Here is a 9615-nt window from a genome sequence, read left to right on the forward strand (position 1 = left end):
AAAAACTCTCTCTAATGTCCCTCAAAATAAGTGGCCTGGAGACTTCCAGGTAGCGTTGGGAGGAAGTTTCCAGTATAAGGAAGAGGTTCTTCCCTCTTCTCCCACCTACAGTTGCCCACATCCCATCCCATAACCTTTCTGCTCCCTTCTTAATAGAAATGAATCTCTCCTCATACCACTCTAGGGGAAGGAACAGAGAAGCATTGCTTTTATTTAGGCTCCTGTGTCCACTTCACCTTTCCCAACAGTGCCTTGAAGAAAGGGCCCGAGGGCTCGGATGGCCTAGAAGGGCAAGGCATCACAGTTCCAGTGATCTCTCCTAGAAGTGGAGGACCTCAGCTTTTTATGAGCAGAACGTACATACGGGAGTCTCGCCTGCTCCCTTGCCTCTCTGCATCATCGTCTGGGAGACAGACATGTATGTAGAGATGATGTCTTTCATGTTTCCATTTTTCAGTTCATTCTCTAGAGGTGACATTCACACTTATTCTTCAGCTGTATATAAATCTGTAGCGGTATAGAATCTTTTCCCAAGTTTTTTTTTTTTTTTATATTAGCTTTGTTGTTTCTTATGGTACAGCAGTATTTCATCACAACATGCCATACTTTGTTTAGCCGTTCCTTCATTGATGGACTTCCCTTCAATTCGAGTTCCTTGTCACCACAAAGAGAACTGCTCTACATATTTCCGAACATATAGATTTGTTGCCTTTCACTCTGATCTCCTTGGGAAATAGATATAGTAGTAATATTGCTGGGTCTAAGGGTCTCCATGGTCTTATAATTCTCTGAGGATAACTCCAAATTGCTCTCCAAATGGTGAGGTCAGTTCGCAGGTGCCCCAACCATGTATTACTGTCCCCATCTTCCCACATTCATTCTGACATTTGTCATGTTGCCCTTTTGTCATTTTAGCCAATCTGGGGGATAGGAGACGATCTCTCAGAATTGTTCTGGCTTGCGGTTCTCTAATCAGTGGTGATTTCGAGCATTTTTTCATAGGACCAAAGTTTTAGCACAAACAAACCAATGCAGCCAAGACTACAAGGAAAGCAGGAGACTGGGAAAATATTTTTACAGCAAGTTGCTCTGATATAGGTCTCATTTCTCAAAGATATAAAGAACTGGGTCAAAGGTATAAGAATACAAATGATTCCCCAATTGACAAATGGCCAAAGGAAGTTTTCAGAAGAAAAACCCAAAAGTTATCTATAGTCATATGAAAAAAAATCTCTAAATCACTGACTAGAGAAATGCAGATTAAAACAACTCTGAGGGGCTGCCTCACCTATCAGATTGGCTAATATGGCAGAAAAGGAAAATGAGGAATGTTGGAAGAGAGATGGGAAAATTAGAACACTAACGCACTGTTGGTGATGTGAGCTGATCCAACCATCCTGGAGAGCAATTTGGAACCATACCCAAAAGGCTTATAAAACTGTGCATACCCTTTGATTCAGCGATACTACTCTTAGGTCTGTATCTCAAAGAGTTCAAGGAAAAAGGCAAAGACCCTATTCGTACAGAAATATTTATAGCAGCTCTTTTTTTTAAACCCTTAACTTCTGTGTATTGGCTCCTTGGTGGTAAGGATGGGCATTGGGGGTCAAGTGACTTGCCCAGGGTCACACAGCTAGGAAGCGTCTGAGGCCGGATTTGAACCTAGGACCTCCGGTCTCTAGGCCTGGCTCTCAATCCACTGAGCTACCCAGCTGCCCCTTATCAGCTCTTTTTGTAGTGGCAAAGAATTTAACATTATGTGGATGTCTATCAGTTGGGGAATGGCTGAACAAGTTGTCATATATGACTGTGATGGAATACTATTATGCTATAAGAAATGATGAACAAGATAATTTCAGAAAAACCTGAGAAGATTTACATGAACTGATGAAAAGTGAAGAGTGAGTGACCAGAACCAGAGGAACATTGTACATAGTAACGACACTATTGTACTATGATCAAATGTGAATGACTTCACTATTCTCAGGAATAAAAAGAATGACGACAATTCTGAAGGACTTATGATGAAAAACGCTATTCGCCTCCAAAGAAAGGACTGATAGAGTCTGAATGCAGATTAAAGCAATTTTAAAACTTTCTTTCTTATTCTTGATCTTCTTTTTTTGGACTATGTTTTCTTTTACAACATGGCTAATGAGGAAGTGTTGTGCATGACTGCACACAACATGCATAATCTACATCAAATCGCTTGCCTTCTCAAGGAAGGAGGAGGGGGAGAGGGAGGAAGAGCAGATGGAACTCAAAAGAAAAGGCAAATGTTATTTTTTTTCTTTATATACAATTGAGAAAAAACACAGATAATGGAAATTATATTAAAAAATAGAGGATCATAAGGTATATCACCTATCCTGATATTGCGTCCTAAAGTCCTCTGGGCCTCTTATTCTCTTCTATAGCTACTACTAACAATGGCTTGCCAGTCAATTCTAAGGATCCCCAGACCTTGCTATTTGGACATCTTTAGATGTCCCTTGGAATTTCTGTCTGTCTGTCTATGATGGAATTTCTGTCCATCCTTCAGGTGAATACTCAGGTGTGTTGTCTTCTCTGATTAGAATGCGAGCTCCTCTCATGGATCTCCTTTTTCTATTTTTATCCTGGAACATAGCATAATAGTTGGCAGTCATAAAAGCCACTTAGTAGCATTTCTCTAGTGCTTTCGGTTTTGCAAAAGACTTTACAAATATTTTAGCCTTATAACGATGGTAAAAGTAGACGCTATTATCATCTCCATTTTACTGATGAGGAAGGAAACTATGGCAGACAGACATTACATGGCTTGCCTAGGCTCATGGCTACCAATTGTAGTTTCAAACTACACAGTTAAATGCTTAATAATTTTTTTCCTACTGCTTCATCTGGGATTACTCTGATGCCAGTGACCCGTTCAACCGATTTCAAAGCTTACGGAGACAAATTGCCGCAAATGAGGAATTCTGAGTGATTCTACAGACAAATTTCACAAAAAGGTGTTGTACTCTGGTTACTTTCTCCTCTCACAGTATGAGGGAGGCCTTTCTCAAAGTCTTTTCTGTGTATTTGGCATTAACAGTCATTTTTCCCCACAGGATAAAAAATATGGCTCTAAAAATAAAAACAAAAGCTAACGTTGTAATGAGGAAACATGAAAAGTATTGCTAGTAAATACAGGGTTAAAACAAGGATGTTCTTACCATTCTCACTCACCAGTCTGAAATTCTAGTGACAAGACAAAGAAATCACATGCATATACATTAAAAAACAGATAAAACTATTCCTATTCATCACCAACATAATTCACTTAGAAAATCCTAGAGAATAATAAATCATTTGAGATCATCAATAATTTTAATTATATCTAAAATCAAATTGTCTTTAAAAGTATCTAGGTGTAAACTAATTCCACACAATAGCCAAGATTTCTGTGTATCAACTGAAAAAAAAAAAAAGCTGGAGGGAATGATAGCAAGGGGAGTGCCACTCAAAATAAATGCAAAGGCTATAAAATATTCAGAATAAATTTACCAAGCTGCACTCAAGGTTTAAACATGTAATATAAATATAATAAGTATAACATGCATTATGGAAACAAAAGAAGATTGCAGTCATCTGAGACAGATTCATGGCTCATGGTTGGGCAGTATCAATAGAATAAAATCGAGAATGCTACTAAATTAATGTTTGGGGTTAGTGCCATTCTAATAAAACAAAATATTCGAACACCTGAAAATATCAGTCCTCGAGCTTTGCAAACTTGGCTCTTTCTCTTGTTGCTGATGGACATATAGAGAAGTCAGTGTTTGGGGCTACTCTGCAGGGGACAGTCCCCTCCCGGAGCACAGACTCTTTCCTTTTCCAGTTCCGGCCATTTAATGTATCCATGGTTCAGAGACAGGATAATGACATTATTTGCTGAAAGCAATACTTTATTTCAACATACATCAGAACACATATTTTCCCCCCAGCATTCCCTCTTCTGCATTTCTCTCTTAATTCTTCACGTCCTCTAGATTCACATCTCTGGAACCATCCTCAGTTCTTCCCTCCCATATTTCTCACATCTAGTCTGTTATCAGATTTTATTGGGTCTGCTTTATGACTTCTCTAATGTCTGTCCCCTACTCTCCATTAACAGCTGCCATTTTAATATTGCTCAGTCCCTCCCTCTCCAACCTGTACTCTGGACAGCTTTCAATTTGATGCACCTAATGCACTGGCCAGTCCTCTTTTCTCCCCTGCTCAAGAAGCTCCTGGGTGGCTCTCTTGTCTCCCTTCTCTTTGCCCTGCAAAGCCTGTGGCAATAGGCTCCAGCCTGCTTCCCAGGTGGATGATACATAACTATCTCTAACACCCGCTTTGGTCCTGCCAAACCGGCCTTTGGGCTGTGCCCAGTCTCTGCCATTCCACCCTGGTCTCTGCATCTTTGCATCGTAGGTCCTTCGGGCAGGAGGACATTCCCTCCTCACCCCTGCCTCAAGGAATGCTCAACTTCCAAGCTCAGCTGAGGCGTCTCACCTGAAGGACCCGAGTTGTGATCCTCCAGCTGCTGCGCCTTCCCTTGTCCTCGGAAATCCCATTGTCTAATTCCCGTTTCTAATTGTCTCTGGACGTAAGCCACTTTAGGGCAACGTGAGTGAGACTTTTCTCTTTCTCTCCTTAGCACTTAGCTCAGTGCCTGTCCCATACTCGGGACTAAATAAATGTTGGTTTAACTGAATTAAATCGAACAGAATTGAGCTGATGAACATAAGTAGAAATGAAAGGGTAATAGCTCCTTCAGATGTCAAACTATATTATGAAGCAGTAAACATCCAATGATTTGGTGTGGGTTAGAAAGCTGAAAATTAGATCAGTGAACAGGGAAAAAAGAACCAATTCAGCGTTTGAAGGATGGGGGAGGATTCCCTACTTGATGAGATCTAAGTGAAATAGTGGAAAGTGGTCTGGCCTCAAAGAGTGGAGAGGACTTGGGTGGTGCAGTGGTTAGAGCCCTGAGTCTGGCACCTTGAAGGCTGAATTCAAATCCCACCTCAGACCAACATTATCTTCCACACCCTGGCTGGGTATCTCACAAATGACTTCCACTTTCTTTTCTTTTGAAATTTTATTTTTTAGAAAATTTTTCCTTGGTTACATGATTCATGTTTTTACTCTCTCCTCCACCCCACCCCCCAAACCTCATCCCCCCCACCATAGCCTACACGTATTTCCATTGGTTTTACATGTGTCATTCGTTGATCAAGACCTATTTCCATATTATTGATAATTGCTCTAGGGTGGTCGTTTAGAGTTTATTTCCCAAATTGTGTCCGCATCAACCCATGTGTTCAAGTGGTTGTTTTTCTTCTGTGTTTCTACTCCTGCAGTTCTTCCTCTGAATGGGGGTAGTGTTCTTTTCCATAAGTCCCTCAAAATAGTCCTGGATCATTGCATTGCTGCCAGTACAGAAGTCTGTTACATTCTATTTTACCACAGTGTATCAGTCTCTGTGTACAATGTTCTCCTGGTTCTGCTCCTTTCACTCTGCATCACTTCCTGGAGGTCTTTCCAGTTCACATGGAATCCCTCCAGTTCATTATTCCATCCCAGCACAGATACCACAGTTTGTTCAGCCATTCCCCAACTGACGGGCATCCCCTTATTTTCCAGTTTTTTGCCACCCCAAAGAGTGGCTATAAATATTTCTGTACAATGGCTTCCCCTTTCTCAGGCTCATCTATAGGACAGGGTTGGCCAATCCCTTTTCATGGGGTTGGGGTGAGGATCAAACACGGAAAGCTCTTGGCAAGGCTTCAAGTGCCAAAGAAATGGTGCTGGTGGTAGCTATTACTGTCCTCTTAGACCAAGCACCATCGAGAGTTCTGGAGTGAGGACAAGCCTCAGGAAAACAGAAGGAGCTACTGAGGAAGGGAGGAGAATTCTGAACAAAGCAAGGGAGAAGCAATCTGAAAAGAGAAAACAGGCCATTTTGATGATATCTATTTGAGTTAGTGGGCCTACTAGCAAGAGAGCTGGCCCCAGGCTTAGGGAGACATGCGCTGCTCACCAACATGCCCATTGGCCATTAAGCACATCCCGGGGATCCAGGCAATTCAAAGATTTTAAAATGATAAAATACTGTAATTGTGGTTCTCTATTAGTGGAGAGTCTCTGCCAGGAGCCCCCTCACCAACAACACATCAGTAAAAACAGGGAAGCTTGGACAAGAAGAGAGAGTCAACTGAGGAAAAATCTTTGAATAAATACCTTTGATCTAAAAACCACTGAAATTGCTTTGATGCCCCCTCAGACTCCTTGCCAGCTCCTCCCCCCACCCCAGGGCCAGAGCTGTCTCAGCCTGTATCAGAGATTGTGCAGAAGCAGGAACTCCCAACAGCTGGGGGAGACCCTGTGCTCTTGCCTTTTCCCTTTGTTGCCCTTGCCTAGAACCCTGCTAGGCTACTTACCTGCTCACACAGCATGGATGAGATGGAAGTCGCCAACATTATTGACTTCCATAATGAGATGCACCCCCAAATCTTGCTGTTGCCCCCTAAGGCCCTTCCAATCTTATTATCCACCTTGAATGCGTGTCCCACAGTGCCCCAGACGGAGCTTCAAGACTCATCTGCCTCAGCAAGGAAAACCGGAGGACCCTCAGGCCTTTCCATTGGCCTGTTAGTCGAACTCTCTTTTAAGTGTTGTCTCCCCCAGTTAGAGTGGAAGCTCTTTGAGAGCAGGGATCATCTGCCTTTTCCTGATCGCACCCCAATACTTAGCATAGACCTCAGCACACAGTAACTGCTTAATAAACGCATTTCCCCCCTCATCCATCCATCCATTCATCCCCTCCCCCTCATCCAATTATCTCTCTCTGTTAAAAGAGAAAGCTCTTTGTGGGGCTGGGGGGCATATTTGGAAGTTAGTGATGGAAAACCAAAAGGCTTTCCTAAAACTTCAGAGACAGGATCAAGCTTTGGAAGGTGCCTCAGAGGTCTCCTCCCCTCCCTCAATCGGCAAGTAAGCAAACAGTGAAGTGGTTGGAAAGTCCAGGATTTCAGGACTTTACAAGGTCTTTGAGGAGAGTAGGCCAGGGATGGTGACCAATCAAAATTAGGATATAAAGGGCAGGGCTGGTTCCTCTTTTATACAGAAAAGTGAACGTAGCTTAATGGGCAGGAGAGGACCAGGCCAGGGGGAGGGGAGGGTCAGGAAAACCTGACAGGTTCAAATCCTGCCTTAGACTCTTACTAGCTGGGTGCCACTGGGCACATTGCTTACTTAACCTTGCCTCAGTTTCCTCATCTGTAAAATAAATGGGAGAAGGAAATGGCAAACCAGTCTAGTATCTTGGCCAAGAAAACTCCAAAAGGGGTCACAGAGAGTCAGGCGTGGCAGAACATTCTTAAACGATAAGCTTGAGAAATATTTGCTCATTACCAGGGGGGTCAAGAACAACGAATTATTCTCCATTATGTTTGGGGGTTGCAGACATTGGCTTTCTGGTCCTGCTCGCTTGGATCTTTATCAATTAATAGAAGTCCTCAGTTTCCTCTGAAACTTTTCATTTCATGATTTTTTCATGTCATCGTTTTTCACTTTTTAGACAGAACATCATATCATGGCACGTAACAATGAGAGAATTCACGTGATTGGTTATAAACAGGGAGTCGTCAAGAGTGCTATCCAAGAGAAATAGATTCTCATGTCCAACATCTATGACTCATCCTTTTTGTTTTTTCCTCCTTCCCATCTGCTCCCCCCTCCCCAAGCAGACAGGGAATGCGGTAGAGAGTGGGCCTCGATCGTTACAGAATCACAGATGTGAATGGAAGCATATTGCTTACACTAGGGGAAAATCTGCCATTTTTATGGGGCCGCAGCGGTCCCTTCTCCAATAGGCAGGCAGGGCTCCCTCGGTTTCATTTTGGGGCTCTAATATTTCCACACACAGAGGTCCTTGCCTCTCTCTCTGATCCCTTGGAGGCCTGGTATGGTGTGCAGACATCTTCCCAACTTAGCAGCTTTCAGGGCACAGTGCGAATTCCCTTCGACAGTGACTGGACCATTTCACAGCACCGCCAAGAGAGCCCAAATGGGTCAATTTCCCACAATGCCGCCAGTCTTTGTCATTGTCCTCTTTTGTCATGTTCGTCAACTAGGTGGATGGGTGTGAGGTAGAGCCACACAGCTGCTTTCATCTGCATTTTCTCTTAGTACTAAATATTCCTAAAACGAAGGGAAAAAAACAACTCGGACAAGGCCTCTCTTCCCATTCTCTTTTTCCCTCCCTGCCGCTTTCAGGGAATCCTTCCCTCTCCCCTCTTTTTCCTTGGTCTCAGACTAAGAAGTGGACTTTCTCCTTTCTAAGGTCAATCCCTTTACCTGGGCCCTTGGGCCCATCTCTCCCCATCTTCTCCAGTAGGATGTGATGCCAATCACCTGCCACTCCCTCAGCTCCTCAGGCTCCCCTTCTCTGCTGGTTCCTTCTCTCTGCCTTCCAACATGCCCCTCTCTCTCCTCTCCAGGAAACTTCCGTGGGTCCTATCCTTCCCTCAAGGTAGTGCCCTAAACCCTTCCTCTTCCTCTCAGCAGAGCTTCTAGAGGAAAACAAAACACACAAGACAAAAACCTGCCTATACCTGGCACTTCTCTTAGCTCTCCTTTAACACTCTGCCATCTGACGTTGACTCCATCACCCAAGGGAACCGCAGTCTCCAGATTCCTGGTAACCCCCCGCCCCGGCCCCCTGGATGCTTCTCCGTCTCCTTTGTTTGTCTACCAGAGGGAGAAACGCACTGAGCTCACCTGGCCAGCAACGCTCCAGCATTTAAGAGGAATTGGGAAATAGTTAACGGACCAGGTAAAAGGCCCACAGACCTTGGCTAATGTGAGCAGGTGGTTTTCTAAGTCAATGTGTGTCTTTGGGGTTCCTTAGTGTGGCTCAGTGTCCCCCTCTCTGAATCTGCATTTGGCACCACAGATCCGGCTTACATTCGCTCCTTGGCTCTTCCCCAAGGGTCCATCCCGACTTCTTCTCTTCTCTCTTGAAATTGGCTCTTGGCTATCTCATCATTTCCCGTGGAACGACCAGAACTAAGCTGATGGCAACAACTACACAGGATGAGGCAGCTAGGTGGCTCAGTGGATTGAGACAGGAGGTCCTGGGTTCACAACCCACCTCAGATGCTTCCTAGCTGTGTGACCCTGGGCAAGTCACTTGGCCCCAAATGCCCTTAGAATTGATTCTAAGACAGAAGGCAAGGGTTTAAATAAAAAAGAACTCTACAGGGTAAATCTCAGAGGGAAGGGACAAGCATGAAGAGACCTGCGAAAGAAAGGCTCCCTATGGAAGGTAGGAATTTAGCAGAGACTTGAAGGAAGCCCTGGGGGATGGATGAGATGGGAGAGAATCCCAGGCAACTGGGGAGAACTAGCCAATGTGATCTGGGTTGGGAGACTAGAACTGAGACTCGAACCTCCCCCGCCAAAATCCCCAGCTTTCTTCTCGCCTGGGGGCTGGAGCTAAATGATCTAGAACCGGATTGAAGCTGGCATACATAGGAATGTCTATGTAGTAGGTGTATTATTATTATTATTATTATTATTATTATTATTATTATTATTATTATTATT

This window comes from Gracilinanus agilis, chromosome 4, assembly GCF_016433145.1.
Source record: "Gracilinanus agilis isolate LMUSP501 chromosome 4, AgileGrace, whole genome shotgun sequence".
Taxonomy (NCBI): Eukaryota; Metazoa; Chordata; class Mammalia; order Didelphimorphia; family Didelphidae; genus Gracilinanus; species Gracilinanus agilis.